Source organism: Microcaecilia unicolor, chromosome 8 (assembly GCF_901765095.1).
Source record: "Microcaecilia unicolor chromosome 8, aMicUni1.1, whole genome shotgun sequence".
Classification (NCBI taxonomy): Eukaryota; Metazoa; Chordata; class Amphibia; order Gymnophiona; family Siphonopidae; genus Microcaecilia; species Microcaecilia unicolor.
In genome coordinates this window covers 43,286,942-43,303,425 of record NC_044038.1, presented here as the reverse complement: position 1 = coordinate 43,303,425, position 16,484 = coordinate 43,286,942, and the positions used below count along the sequence as shown (strand labels likewise).

Here is a 16,484-nt window from a genome sequence, read left to right as displayed (position 1 = left end):
CCCTTTCAGTTGTGCGCTTCCATCTCTGTCCTAATTACCTTTCTCGGAGAGTAAGTTTGCTTTTCTGTCAGCTGTTTTTTTTCTTCTTCATATATTGTCAGCTTCCAGTCTTTTCTTCTTGGCACTCTCCATATGCTACTGTTTAATATTTAATCAGCCCCACCTCATCAGAAACACTGCTGGCCTCATTAGATAATTAATGGCTGCCTGCGTCTCATTTGCTTCAGTTGATACATCTGCAGCCAGTAATTAGAGCAGGAGTTTATTAGTTGCACTGGCTTAGTTTATTTGTGAAGCAATCTCTTCTTTGATTAAAGCCGCTGGGATTGGCATATGTGGACAGCCTATCTCCCTGCTCAGTAGGGCTCCTTTGTTTACATTCTTTACTACAGTTTTGCAACACTGCACATCCTGGCAGTTCCAGGAACAGTTGGTGGTACAGATTTGACTTTTATAATTTAGAAGATAATTGGGTAATTCTGTAGCAGGAGAGCTACTGCAAAGCAATTCACCAATTTAGGTGAGAAAAAATCTGGCAATTTGCTCCTTCTTTTTCTAAAGTAAAAATGAAAATATAAAAAAACAGGACTGGGTAACTAATATAAAAATAATGGTAATGAAAATGAGGTGAGATGGGGTTTAGCTTTCTTTGAATAGGTGATTTCTTAACTAGCATTGATTGCTCTGCCATGGAAGGTGTCATCTTTTATTCTTCAGTACGTATTTATATCTCACCTTAATCTCTGTCTGCTAAACTGTGCTTGGATTACAGTGGCCTGCTTTTCAGCTAGATTTTCTATTGACACCACTCTACAAGAAGTAGCTTTGCAAATAAACTCTTATAACAAGATAATTAAAACACACACACAATACACTGTCATATATATAAACAACCAAGATTAAATCAGGCAATCAGAGACAGAAGAGGGTGATGTCATTGCAAGGCACAGGGGCACAGCTCTCCCAGGGGCTGATGCTCAAAACCCAACACTGGGCAATTAGCACTGGATTAGCACACATGTTAATATGGACAGAATGTTCAGAGGGCTCAAGCAGGGGAAAGTTCCTGCATGAAAAGTCCATAGTCTGCTATTGAGCTAAACATGGGGGAAGCTACTGCTGCCCTGGAATTTTGCTATTTGGAATTCTGCCAGGTATTTTAAGGCAGAATATGGGCATGGATTTGAGTTATGTGCACAATTTTACAATAAGGGGGTTCGATGCATAAATTTAGGCAGGAAATGTTTCATAAAGTGTCCCAAACATTCATTATTCATTAGATGAATAATGAATGTTTGGGACACTTTATGAAACATTTGCTGAATTCAGTCCCCACATATATATATATATATATATATATATATATATATATATATATATATATATATATATATATATATATACACACACACACAAGTTGGTCTATTTATTAGAACTTTCGTAAATTTAGGCAGGGGCATTTGCACCTCATTTTTGTTGGTGCAAAGGGGCATGCCTAAATTTATGCACAACCCCTGCTCTTAAACTCTATTTTATAAACTATGCCTAACTTTAGGCGTGGCTTCTAGAATAACACTTAAGTGTTTTTTTCCTTCATCAATTTTTTTAGGTGCAATTTATAGAATTCACCTCTAAGTTACTTACAACCACAACATTACTTGTTCATTTTAATGCATAAATTTGATTTTTACTTGCTTTAAATTATTCTCCAATACTATAGAGGTAATGGGTTAGATTCTATATATGGCACTGTAAAAAATCAGCGCTTAATTAAAATACACCTAAGTGTATTTTATAAACTATGCTTAAAGTTAGGTACAGTTTATAGAATATGCCGAGCACCAGTCCACGTGACTAAATTTAGTCACATGTATTTTTGCCAAGTAAAACTTGCTGTAAGTGCCAGCAACTAAGTTAGGCGCAGAGGAGGAGATTCTATATATTGTGCCTAAAGAATTGGTGCTGAAATCAGAGCTAAGTGTATTCTATAATTGGCACCTAGATTTCAGCGCCAATATCTGTGCACATCCATTTACGCCATTGAAATCCTGGGGTAAATCTCAGTGTATATATTTAGGTGTACTGGGCTATATTCTATAAATAGCTGCCTAAATTTTGGAATGACCATGAAACACCCATTGCCCCACCCACAACCATGCCCCTTTTTGCCTCCGCACATTAGAAGATCGGCATACATCGTTACAGAATTCGCTTACTGAATTGTGCACCTAAATTCCAATCATTGCCAATTAGTGCTCAGTATTTATTGCTTGTTAAGTGCTGTAATCAGCGCTCATTTGCCTGTCCATTCCATGCCTATGGCCATGCCCCCTTTTCAGTTCTGCATCTTAGAATTTACGCACAGACCTTTATAGAATACGCTTAGCAAGTTCTGTGTGTAAATTCTAAATAATGCCAATTAGTGTCAATAATTGTTTGTGAAGTGGCAATTATCAGTGCTGATTGGCTTGTTAAGATAATTAAGTTGCATTCGCAAATCAGAATTCATCCTGATTTGCATGTGCAACTCCGGACACATTATATAGAATCCAAGGAAATATGTGGAAGCAAATGGTCATGCATACAATTTAAGAAATATATATAATATATTACTGATCTTTATTGCTCAAGCTTTAGAGACTGAATTAGTGCTGAGCCTGTTTGTGTAGATTTAATTGAACCGAGTAAGACTAATTGCAGAGAAAAAACTTACAATTAGAATGATTCTTTAAAGAGACTTTATATCATGTCTAGATGAGAATACTTATGGATCTTGGCTCTGTTCCTAGTGGCCAAAAATCATTAGAAAGCTCTACTGGTTTGGTACATTTTACTCCATTGGCATTTCGCTTAAAATAGGCTAAGGCTGAATAATTATAGAAACTAAATTATTTTCTCAAAATAGAGCAGCACAGTGTATATGTTGAAATGAGTCAAAGTATAAGAAGTTATACTCCATTACCATGCTTGTCTAATGCTGGCCTATCAAGCTATACAGATGGGAGATTAAAGATAACTATTTCCAATCTTGTATTTCTTGAGTCACTGGTTTCAACAAAATGAAGAAGACAAGATGAGAAATACATATATTTTCTAGGTATTTGTATAAATTTTTTTTCAATAAGGAAAGTAAAAATTGAATCAAAAGGAGGTATAGCGATATGACATGACATCATGTTGGGGCATGTAAGAGAGATATAAAATGATACTTTGAAAAGTATTTGTATAGCAGTATGATGGGATATTTGTGAGGCTACTTGGTGGAGTTATTCCCAGTTTGTAGTAGTGACCTCTTCCTGTGCTGAAATATTTAAGGCTGTTTCTGTCTGTCAGCTCCCGGGCTTGAGCATAGTGTTGTTTTGCAACCTTGTCCATTTTTCTGTTTGCAAGATTGGATTGTACAGTATACATTAGCATAGACCGTACTTTCAGACTCTTGAGGCTGATGCCTATGCAGCAAAACACAGCCATTGCATCAAGTCTTTTGGTGTATTTGCAATAAAAGATCACGCAGAAGAATTATCGTGTCTTGTGTCCTTTGGAAGAGCCAACCCACCCTACTCTTTGGTCTGTGTGGGATACTTGTACTTCCAGACAAAAATTTGGAAGACAGAAGGGTAGCCAGATCCACTGAAGACAGGGTCAACCTATGGACAAAGAAACAGTGATAAAGTTTTGTTTATTGAAAATATCAGGGTGTCACGTTTTCAAAGCTGGAACTAGGTTTGTGAGCCCTTGGGCCACTGCCGAGGAGCGGCAGTGGCAGGCAAAACCACCCCACACCAGAGACTAGGCAGAACAGGACTGGAACCCCGGACTGGAGTTGCAGCAGAGGCAAACAAGCAGGAATAAGCAGAGCAGGCACACATAAACTTCACCTGCAGTTGGCCGCCTTTCACCAGGAGTTGAGCCCCTGACTGCAGGTGGCCGGCAGGACTTACTGGGCAAGGCAGGACTGGATACCCACTTGGCTGAACCAGGACTGAGAGTCAGAGGGGAAAGGAACATACAGGGGCAGCAGGGCAAGGAAGGGAAAGCTAAAGGGCAGGACTGAAAGCTGCAAGCAGCCACTGAAACAGGGAACAAAACACTGATAACAAGACACAAAACTGAAAGCTGCAGAGCAGCCACAAAGACACCAGAGACAGGACTAGCAAACAAACAACAGCCAAATCTAAACTACACACAACCTAACTAGAAACAAACAAGAATCTCAGGCAAGAACTTAAACAGAAGTGCAACAAGCACCAACATACCAGGGCCTAAGGCGATGCAAAGGCAGAGAATTTCCCACTGTCTAATAAGCCCCGCAGCAGCTGAGGCTCAGCTGCAGCAATCACCCGGCAACTACGGGTGCTGTGTAGGTTCAATCCAAGCAAGCAAGTCTGGCAGCCCGGAAGATCCGGACCGAACTGGGCTGAAATCTGGAACGGGTGACAATAACCAGACAGTCCATTGCAGCCACCAGGTCTGGCCACCAGGTGGCAAGAGGAAGGAGAGCACGAAACATGGGCACAACCGTGACACAGGGAAGGAAAGGAAGAATTAAGTCAGAGGTCTCCAGACTAGTTCATGCATCAAATGAGACCCATGGTGCACATTTCTCTGGCTCACCATGCTTTTATTGTCCCCAAGGAATACGTTTATTTTTTCTTTCATTTTGTTTTTCTTTGACCAGGCACTTCATATCTTCTCTTTTTCATCCTTCTTTCTCATCCTCCTTCCCTCCTGCAACTTGGGAATCTCACCTAACCATGGTCTCAGCAATCATTCTTTCACTACACTTCTCTTCTGAGCTTTCTCAGCACACAGTCTCTTCTTTCCCTCCTCCTTTCCCCACCGGCTGGATCTACACCATCAGTTCACCATATATGCAATTAAGTTTAATATGTAAAACTATGACGTAAAATATGCATTTCTGCAGCATTATTCTTGGGTGTCAGGGTGATCATGACTATTGAGTTTATTTATCAAAATCACAGGAAGGGATTAAAGGTATGATAGTTAATTATGGGTAGAAGGCGTATGGCAAAAGGTTTGCCAAAGGACCTCAAAACCCTTCCACCAGCCCTGGAACTCATACAGGGAGAGCACATTAGAGAAATGGAGGAGGGAAATGAGGCTAATGGGCTTAATCTTGGGCATGTAGGACAGTGAAGAGAGATGAAATGTATATTTAGGAGACAATTCTATAAGTAGGTACCTCAATGCAAAGCAGTGAGAGCCCATTCTCTAATGGCATTTGAACACTATAGAATACAAAGATACTTACATATTGTCCAAAGGGTGAAAATAATCATTAAATAAATAGAACACATACAAAACTAGTACAGAACAATATACCTATAAACCAAGGGAAAGGACCTTCAATAGTGATGGCATAGCAGCATTAGTTTCAACTGGCTGTAACTTATATCTTATATACTTCACAGGCAACCAATCACTAAGATGCACCAAAAAGTGGTCTGTGCTGGTGTAGACGCACTTATTGGACTCGTGCAGGTCCATTTTTCAGCACATCTGCTAAAAAGGCCTTTTCTTTTGGCCAAAAATGGACGCGCAGCAAAATAAAAATTGGCGTGCATCCATTTTGGGCCTGAAACCTTACCGCCACCCATTGATCTAACGGTAAGGTCTCAAGCGTCAATCGGGTCTCACATATCAGCGTGCGTACAGCCCAGTTAGCGCCATGTGCTAGAAATGTTCTGGCATGTGCAGTGGACATGCTTAAAAAATGAAATTACCACCTGGGCCACGTGGTAGCTAGGCGGTAGTTCCAAATTGACGCAAGTTGTGAGTGCGTAGGTGCCTACACAGCTTAGTAAAAGGGCCCCTAAGTTTCATCAGCGGTGCAACTTTGTTCAACTTCTAATTCATAAATTTAAATACTTTCATTATCCAAAATCACTAGTTAAATACGTAAAAAGAAAGAATAAAACTTTTCCTTAGAAAGCAGGAGACTAAAATTACCGTTGATCCACTTGATCAGGTACCCTGTTCCCTCTGCCTCGAGGTCTTCATGCTCCTTTGTGCTGCTGTAAAAAAGATGTAGGTACAAATCGAGTGCTGCTATTATCACTATCACTGCTGCTTGAACTAGAAGATTCAAAAGGATCAAGCTATAGTTGAGCAGAATTATCCTTCAAATGTGACATTCAGGCATATACCTAGCCGTTTTGATAGGCATACTATTGAATGGACTGTTTTGCACTAGTTTTGAATGCGTTTTATTTACTATAGAGTACCAGCAAACCCAACATCATTGTGCCTTACATTTGCATACCTACAGTTTCATCAGCTACATAACTGTGGGAACTTAAATGCTGTAAGGTTGCATATAATGTACTGTATTCTATAAGTTGCATGTAAAAGTTCAGCACCACCCATGCCCCTCCAATGGTCTACCCAAGCCCCCCCCCCCCTTGCATTTAGACACAATTCCCCGGATTCTGTTTAGTGCAACTTGAGTTGCGTGTGCAAATCAAGTCATATTCTGATTGGCGCACAACTTAATTATCTTAACAAGATGATCAGCATCAATAATTGCCACTTACCAAGCAATTATTGATACTAATTGGCATTAATAAGAATTTACGTGCACAGCTTTTTAAGGGCATTGTGTAAAAGTGATCTGTGTAAATTCTAAGACACGGATTTGAAAAGGAGACGTGGCCATGGGCATGGAATGGACATTTCTAAAAACTATGCACGCTGTTATAGAGTATACCCATTCTGCACCTAACTTACTTTGTGTAAATACCTGCAACTAAATTTAGTCTTGCAGATGGGAACTAGGCATATTCTATAAACTGTACCTAACTTTAGACTTAGTTTCTAGAATATACATAGCTGGGGGGTTTCTTGTGCCAATTTTTAAGGTGCCATATATAGAATCTAGCCCAATGACACGTAAGTTAGGCACAATTTAAGAATACACCTAAAGTCATCCACATGACTAGACTTTAGGTGCAACCAATTATGCCAATGAAAACCTAGTTTAAATGCCCACACCTAGCTTTAGGCAAGAGTTGGGTTATTCTATAACACTGCGTGTAAATGTTTGGAATGCCCATGCTCCTCCCATAGCCGCTGTTGGTAAAAGGGCTCCTTAGAGCTTAGAGAAAGCTAGATATTTATGTGTACATGTTGAAACATTCAGGCTCCCCAATTTATGGATTTCATTAGTTTATAAGATAGAACATCTAGGGAGAAAGTAATATCTCACCCACCAGTTTTATTTGTCCTGTAAAGGCCTGAAAGAAGTATATAAAAATTTAAACAAAAACAAATCAAGATAATCTGCAGTTATCAATGATGGCTGACTCACTGGTTATTATATTTATGTTTACAATCCCTTCTGTATGGATTAATGAGAAACAGGCCAGCACATAGAGATTTTGTTCTCAGGCATAGGACAACATACTACACATGAGATTAAACTCAGAGCAGTAGATGGACTCATAGGGTTAAATGCGTAGGAACCCTGCCAAGGCTCTGTGAACGAGTAAGAGAATCTACTAAATGCTTCACAATGTGAACTGAAATCTTCGGTTCACAGTTTAAAAGCAGACATCATGGCCATTAAGGGAGATATTACTGAATCTGTGGCCAAGTTGAGATCTGATGTCAATGATATTGGAAGATGCCTTGAAGATGCAAAAAAGAAAGGACAGAAACAAGCAAAGGCAATGACACATCTGCAGTGATAAGTGATTGAAATTTTTAAAAATGCTGATGCTAACTCGTTTGATAAGATGAAAGACACCGATAACAGATCTAGACACAATTTTTGCACTGTTGAATACCAGAGATGTTGGAGTACATTGATGTTTTCAATTCTTACGTATGTTTGAACAGACAACATTTTAAGGGCCCTGTTAACTAAGCCACACTATAGGCGTGTTAGTGATTTTAGCGCACACTAATGCTAGAGACACCCATAGGAATATATATATGTGCGTAACTTAACAAGCTAGTGAATGCTGATAACAGCACTTAACAAGCAATAATGAGCACTGATTAGAATTTAGGCGCACAAGTCGCTAAACATATTCTGTAACAATGTGTGCCGAACTTCTAATGTACGCAGGCAAAAATGGGCATAGTTATGGGTGGGGAAATGGGTGTTCTGAAATTTACGCACTGGGCATATTATAGAATATGGCCAGTGCGCCTAAATATATCTGCTGGGATTTATGCCACGTTTTCGTTAGTGTAAATGGATGCGTGTAGATTTAGGTGCTGAAATATTAACTAACTAGTAAAAAAGGCCCGTTTCTGAAGGCAAGGAAACGGGCCCTAGGCAGGCAATTTCCCCCCCCCCCTGCACTATGGCCCCCTCGACCTCCCCCCCCCCCGTGCCAGCGAAAACCGCCCCCCGCCGCGGCCCCGCTGTTGTAGACTAGCTGTGCTGACGAGGGACCCAAACCCCCGACAGCCGAAGTGCTGTTGTGCCCTTCGTGTTGTTCATCTTCTCTGGAAGTTCCTCTGCGTGCGTCTGACGTCAGACCCACGCAGAGAAACTTGCAGAGAAGATGAATAACGCGAAGGACACAACAGCACTTCGGCTGTCGGGGATTTGGGTCCCCCGTTTGCACAGGTAGTCCACAACAGCGGCGGGGGGCGGTTTTCGGCGGGCCGGGGGGGTCGAGGGGGCCGTAGCGTGGAGGGTGACAGATGATTCCAAGGCAGGGGGAGGAGTAGGGAAACACACGCAGCATGTTTCCCTACTCCTCCCCTTGCCTTGGAATCAGCTGTCCTGATGTCAGTGATGTCAGTGCGTGTCTGCCTAGCAGACCACCACCGCCAGGGAGCCACGGTCCCAAGCACAGAACGTTGGAGGTGAGAATTATTATATAGGAAGGTATTCTATAATCGGTGCCTAAATCTAGGCACCGATTATAGAATACGCTTATTCGGCACTGATTTCAGCACCAAGTTTTTAGACGCCATTTATAGAATCTCCCCCATTGTCTACAATGACACCTAGGTCCTTTTCTTGAGTGCTGTCTCTTAAGGTGGATCCTAGTATCAGGTAACTATGATGGGTGATTTTCTTCTTTTTTTTTTTTTTGTACGCAGCCATTTAAAAAAAAAAACACTTAACCGATACCCATTTTGTAGGCAGTAAGGGTTCACTTGGTAATCCTGCGCTAAGCAATTAGAGGTGAATTCTATATATCACTCCAAAAAAATCAGCACTGATAAAAGCACTATTCTATGAACTGCGTTTAAAGTTAGGTGGGGATAATATAATAGTGCTTACATCCAAGAATCATGGCTAACTTTAGGCATGGCCATTTACACCAACTGAAACGTGGTGCAAATGTACATGCCTAAATTAAGCATGTATCACCCCTCATGATGTAACAAGGTGTGAAAATGTTAGGAATGCCCCCGTTCCACCCATTATCCTCCCATTTCCATGGCTTCTTTTTGAACTCACTCATAAAATTTAGGCATGGATCCTGTGCCTAAATTTACTCACATATGTATCAATTAAATCTAATTAGTGCCAATTATTGGTGCTAGTTAACTCATTATTCAGTTACATTATGCACACAAATTCGGCATATGCCCAAATTTACTAATGCAGTTTTTAGCGACTTTTATATAATTCAGAGGATGGTATTAATGTGGATATGCTAAATGTTTAGAGAAGGAATGCCCACTCTTTGCCCCCTGACATACCCCTTCAAAACAAAATTATCTTTTTTTAATCACAAGCTTAGTGGAAAATTCTATATATGGCGCCTTAAAAATTGGTGCGTAAAACCATGTGGTTAGCGAGATTCCATAATGCGCCATTCTTGGAACTAAAATTTATGCACGCCCAGTTAAGCCACCTATAACCAGGCCTAAAGTGGGATAGAAATGTAACAAATAAATAAATACCTACGCCTAAGTTAGGCACGGATCAGGTGTATTCCATAATACTGTGCATAGTTTTTTTGAAACACTCACCACCCAGCTATTCCATACTCATGGCCACACCCCATTTTCAACTGCGTGCATTAGAATTTATGTGCCCACCACATTATAGAATACACCTAGAAAATTGTGTGTCTAAATTCTAATTAAAGCCAATTAGTGCTGCTAATTGGTTGTTAAGTACCAATTATCAGCACTGATTGGCTTGTTAATCAATTAAGTTGTGCGCTCAATTTAGCCATGAGGCCAAATTATACGCACAAATTAAGGCGACATATATATAATTTGGGGGTTAGTGTACAGACTTGGAAGTTACTGCAGAATGCCTGAGTGCATCACGCAATATGCTATTTTAAACTGCATTAGGCACTCATTAATGCCTAACACATCTTAGTAAAAGGGCCACTAAGTGATTTACATTAAAATAAGTAAGGAAATGAATACACATAAGGTGCCCTATAGTACAATAAATATTCAAATATAATTTTAAAGAACCACTAAAGTATATTACTGTAAGACTCAAGAGGGGAGGAGGTATTGCATAAAGAATAAAAAAATGATGAACTGAGAAAATTGCTTCATAAAAGGAATGCAGCCTTGGCCCAATACACAGGAAAACACTATTAAACTAAAGAATATCAGTAGGAAAGGACTGCATGAAATAATAAGCTTTTACATTTTCTAAATAAGGCTTGGAATGAATATCCAGAGCAAGATTATTCCACAGTGTAGGTGCAACAGCTTTAAAACAAGATTGCCTAGGGACATCCAGGTTGGACATTAAAATGAGAAGGAGCAACCAGAATGTTCTTTTCAGATTATTTCACTGAGTGGATAGAAACATAAGGGTCAAGAATACTAAAAAGAAAAGGGGAAACGCCTGTGTTCAAAATTTGATGGGTGAGAGTAAGAATGTTAGAGGAAATACAAAAGGATATAAGTTAGTTTGCAGGACAGTGCACTGCAAAGGTGGTTATTTTGGAAGCTCTAGTTTTGTTTGGGTATCTGAAAATAAGCATTTAGATGTCCATATGGCATGGATGTTCAAATCCCCATTTTATAAAGCCAGGACATGGACCTCTAAACCTGCAAAACGCCCATATGGCAAGGGGGGGGTGGGGGGTCTGGGCATTCTTAGGTGGGACTAGGGAGGGGCCAAAATATGTATATCCAACTCACTGCTAAGGTGTTATTTTGGAAGCTCTATTCTTGTTTTGGACATCTGAAAATCAGCATTTAGATGTCCATATGGCATGGATGTTCAAATCCCCATTTTATAAAGCCAGGACATGGACATCTAAACCTGCCTAGTTCCACCAAAGCATGCCCAGACCACCACCCCTTGCCATATGGGTGTTTTGCAGCTTTAGATGTCCATGCCCTTGCTTTATAAAATGGGAATTTGAATATCCATGCCATATGGACATCTAAATGCTGATCTTCAGATGTCCAAAACAAGAATAGAGCTTCCAAAATAACACCTTAGCAGTGCGCTATCCTGCAAACTAACCAAGGAGGTCTTTTACTTAGGTGCTTGTGTTTTTAGTGCGCGTTAAAATAGGAATATATTGGCGTCTTTAGTGTTTAGGGCACATCTATTTTTAGCGCGTGCTAAAAACACCAGTGTGCCTTAGTAAAAGACTCCCTTATATCCTTTTGTGCAGACTTGGATGTCCATAGTCTGAGTTGGACATCCTTTCTAATTGTCGCTCCACATCACTTTAGCATGCACTATTTTTCTTTTTTTATGGGCACTAATGAAATGAATGTACACTAACCAGAATCTGGCCACTATCTGTCTCCCTGGAGTAATATTCCTGATTCTCTTCCCCTGTGGGAATGTGAATACTGCCACTGCAGCATCACCAGTTAAATCAAGGAACTTGTACTAGGTAGTACACAGCACTGCCACAGAGTCACTGAGCCAGACATTGCATCAAGTTTCAACATTTCGTAAATTCACAAATCGAGCATTCGGCACACATTCAGCTCAAGCCTTATACTTCTACGAAGACACTTTAAGCAATTTCAATAGAAATTTGAATTTTATTAAGGCCGCTGCCAGGAACATAAACACCATAACCATCCAATAACTTACAACATTTCTGCTATCAAAATTCCTGCTTAGGGTATACAGCCTTCATTATTTGCAATCTCCTATTGGATGACAGGTGTTGCCGTCTAAGCACCTTGTCTCTGTTTTGTTCTGTCACTCTTAGGACACGTAGTGCTCTTGGCATATCCTGTTTAAGAATGTGCCTACACCGCTTCTTACACCATCCAATGTCACAAGGCCTCCCGACTATTGAAGTCGGGAGACAAAAAAGTCCCAATACACTTTTCTCTCAAGCAGGGGCGTAGCCAGACTTCGGTGGGAAGGGAGTCCAGAGCCCGAGGGGAGGGGGCACATTTTAGCCCCTCCTGGCGCCCCCCCCCCGGCCGCCATTGCCACCCCCCGTCTTTGCCGACCCCCATCCCGCCGCGAACCCTCTCCCGCCGCCGCCTACCTTTGCTTTTGCTGGCGGGGGACCCCAATCCCCACCAGCTGACGTCCTCTCCGCCCTGCTGCAGTCAAAAAAGTCTTCTTCCTTCTGTTGCATGCTGACGTCTGTTCTCTGAGTCTGAGTACAACGTGCAGGACGTCAGCATGCAACAGAAGGAAGAAGACTTTTTTGACTGCAGCAGGACGGAGAGGACGTCAACTGGCGGGGATTGGGGTCCCCCGCCAGCAAAAACGAAGGTAGGCGGCGGTGGGGGCAGGTTTGCCGGGAGGGGGGTCCAGGCTGAAATCTACGGGGGGCCCAGGCCCCCTCAGGCCCCACGTAGCTATGCCACTGCTCTCAAGGTATCCGCTAACATGCAACCATACCTGCTCCTTCATGAATTTTCCTTAACCAGCATAGTTTGACACTTTTCTTTCATCTGTTAACTGTAATGGTGCTGTGTAACCACCCCTCCCTGTGACTAATGTTGACAGGGTGGGTGGGGAGGGAAACGCTGCCTTGCCCTGTCTTTGAATTGCAATGTCCCTACTTCCTCTCTACCTTAACCTTTCTCTCCCCTTGCTCCTCCTTACCTTCCCTTTTAACCCTTACCTCTCCTTCTCTCTGCCTTCCCTATCTTTTAACCCTTCCTTGGCCTTCAGCCTGTTTGTGGCCGGCTCCCACCTATAGTGGTTGCCTTGCTCTTTTTTGTAGGTTTTCATGTTTGATTTGCAATTGTACATGTATTTCTAATAACAACACTAAGGAAGTCTTTTACTAAGGCACACTCACGTTTTTAGTGTGTACTAAAATTGTGGGCACGCTAAACGTTAGAGACGCACATAGGAATGCATTGGCGTCTCTAACGTTTAGAGCGCCTACAATTTTAGCGCATGTCAAAAACATAATAAAAGACCCCCTAACAAAAGTAGAATAAATAAAATACAAAGAAGCTGTCCAGCAGGATCAGGAACCTTTATTCACTGTTGACAATATAATCAAACTAGCTGGTTGTTGGGTACAGCACATAACAGTGTGCACTGTACAAGTTCACCATTAATTGACCTTCAGAAGGATCTCTGAGTATTTGTATATTTATTTTATATAGCTCACCACATGTTCACTCCATAGAATCCACAGAATGCTACTGTTTCCTCACTAAGAATGAATATGTAGAGACATGAGGCTTTACGCCAGAGGATTTCAGTGAACGAACTGAACAGAACAAACACAGAATGTTTATAAGACACTGCCAACACTGGAATCTCTCGTGAGATCTAGCAACATCAGTAAAGCCTTGGAAAGATTAGTAGCAATTTGTTTTTTTTTTTCCCCCTCTTTTTTATTTTTGGCCTGGCAGGAATAAATAATAATCCAGAATTAGAAAGAGAAAGTAAATCCTTCAGTGAAACAATTTAACAGCATGGACTTAGACACCTCTGACAAAATATAAAAGATGTCTAGGAATAATGATACACTGCCTCCTTCAATCTTTTCAGGAGTCTCCAAAGGACTAGCAGCAGGGAAGTAATAACTTGAATTCATGACCAGGATAAGCACTTAAGGAAACTAATCTTCTTAGAGTGTCTATCTGTGCCGTTCGCGTGTAATCTGAATAAGAGAAAAAAAGAGAGTTTTTGAACTGGATCTTTTGCCTCTGGAGTCCATTATTAGGTATGTGCTATCTAGAATATTGCGTAGTAGGGATGGGCTGTTGGTTGCAACAACATGGGAAATATCAACGACATGGCCCATGTCACAGCATGTCATTAAGAAATGAAAGTGAGCAGAAAAAAACCCACATTTTGTTTTTTGTTTGCTGATAATAATGCACACTCTTTGCACGGAGTACAACGCTGTGGGGCCCTTTTACTAAGGTGCGTACGTGCGTCCTAAATGCGTCAATTGTGGACTACCAACCGGCTACCATGTGGCCCGGGCAGTAATTTCATTTTGTACATCCATGACGCTAACCGGGCAGTAATCGGCATTGTACACATGTATACCATTACTGCCCTGTTAACACGTGAGACTTTACCACTAGATCAATGGGTGGTAGTAATGTCTCAGGCCCAAAATGGATGCGAGCCAATTTTTATTTTGCCGCACGTCCATTTTTGGACAAAAAAGGCCTTTTTTTGCAGGTGCGCTGAAACATGGACCTGCGCGCATCCAATACACATGTCTATACCAGCGCAGGCCATTTTTGGCGCACCTTAGTAAAAGGACCCCACTATTTGGAAAAAGAGTGCACTCTTCCTAGAGAGTGCGTACAATTAGCAAAGACTGTGCTTCTTTTCCTGATGGTTTGTGCATACACATGCTGTTGAAAAAAGAGTTCGTACTCTTTACTGGTGCACACTCTTTAAAAAGAGGATTGCCTCTTTCTATATTGGACTAGATTCTATTTATCATGCCTAAAAATTTGACGCCAAAATTAAATTCGCTTAGGCGTATTCTACAACTCGTGCACACGGCACTTGCTCAGCCATAGCCCTTTGCAACACCAATTAAAACACTAGAGCACGCTTTCCGAGAGAAATTGGAATTTATTTAGGCCGCGGCCAGGAACATCTAACATTGCATTTCAAAATTTAATACATAACATATTCTAATACTTGTCGTCATCATCATCATCGTAACATTTCTCTTGCCTGGGTACACAACTTCTCTCAGCCTTTGCCTTTATTGTCTCACAGGTTGTGCCATCCAAGCACCCTGTTTCCTCTCTGTGTTGTCTCTCATAGCACCCGTTTTGTCTTTCCGGTGCATCCCGTTGAAGGATGCACCTACCATCTTTTCAATCTGCTGATCTGGGCCTTCTGGCTGTTGAAGCCAGGAGACAAGCTGCGAATCAGCTACCATACAGGCATATATTTCTTTGTTTACTTTTCAACTTTTTCAACCAACTCTTTTCCAATAACAATTTACCACATAACATAACTTTTAGCTGTTAAGCTGCTGTGTACCCGTCACTGTCACTGTATAAGCGTTGTAGCCTGACGCCTAATTGCAACAACTGCTGCCTGAAAATCGGGTGGGTGGGTTGGGTCAGTGCTGCTCCTCTCATGCTCGCTGGTCTCGAAATGGCTCCTGCTCTGTATCTCTTCTAACTGTCACCCCTCCCTTCTTCCTCCCTCCCTCTTTTCTTTTAACTCTTTCCTCACCTAGTCCCCCTATAGCTGTTCCTTACCCTACTCTCTCTTCAACCCTTCCCCCCTCCCCTTAGTCTTCACTGGCCTTCGGCACGGTTGTGGGCAGCTTCCTTTTAATGGGTCTGCCTATTTATTTATTGTGAACATTTATATCCCACATATTCCCACCAAGACGGGCTCTATGTGGCGTACAATGCAGGAGAAGGTACATCATAATAACAGTAGTGCAAAGCTGAAGAGAAGGGGGGAAAAAAGTAGAGAAGGGGAGGGAGGGAAAACTGAAGGGGAATGGAAGGCGGAGATGCAAGGATCAAGCTGCCGAGGAGAATGAACGATCACATAGGTAGGTCTTCAGGGATTTCTTGAATAGGCTGTGATCAGTGGTCGCTTTTAACGCTGATGGGAGAGCATTCCAATAATGGGGGCACTGGAAGCAAAATGAAGAGGCAAAGAGCAGCTTGTATCGTAAGTTCCTGCAGGTAGGAAAGTGGAGATTGAGGTAGGTGTGGGATGACTGCACGGCATTCCTGGGTGGGAGGTCGACCAGATTGTATAGAATAAGCCTAAATTTCCACGTGGTTTATAGACTATTCTGAGCACCAGTACATGCAATTAAATTTAGTTGCAGTCAATTACGCCAAAAATCTATTTTCTACCACGGGGGGCATTCCAGGTGGTAATCAGCAGCGCAGCCACATTGGCGCGCACTGCATGAGTACCATGCGTGTAGCACATGAGCCCTTACCGTTAGATCAATGAGTGCCGGTAAGGGCTCGGGCAGTGAATAACCGCATGCTACTTTTCATTTTAGCACACAGCCATTTACTGCCCCCATTTAAAAAAAGCCTTTTTTTTCTCAGCTGTGATAAAAAATGGTCCTGTGCTCGCCAAACCCACGCACAGTTCACTTTTTACC

At 41.7% G+C, this 16,484-nt stretch overlaps 1 long non-coding RNA gene across 1 annotated transcript; it reads left to right on the top strand.

Moving 5' to 3' along the window:
• Nucleotides 1–2,260: 2,260 nt before the first annotated feature.
• LOC115476292 lies at nt 2,261–9,611 on the top strand. Its single transcript, XR_003943157.1, has 3 exons — nt 2,261–2,277; nt 2,946–2,947; nt 9,513–9,611. It is a non-coding gene; the product is annotated as an uncharacterized LOC115476292 (long non-coding RNA).
• Nucleotides 9,612–16,484: the final 6,873 nt, after the last annotated feature.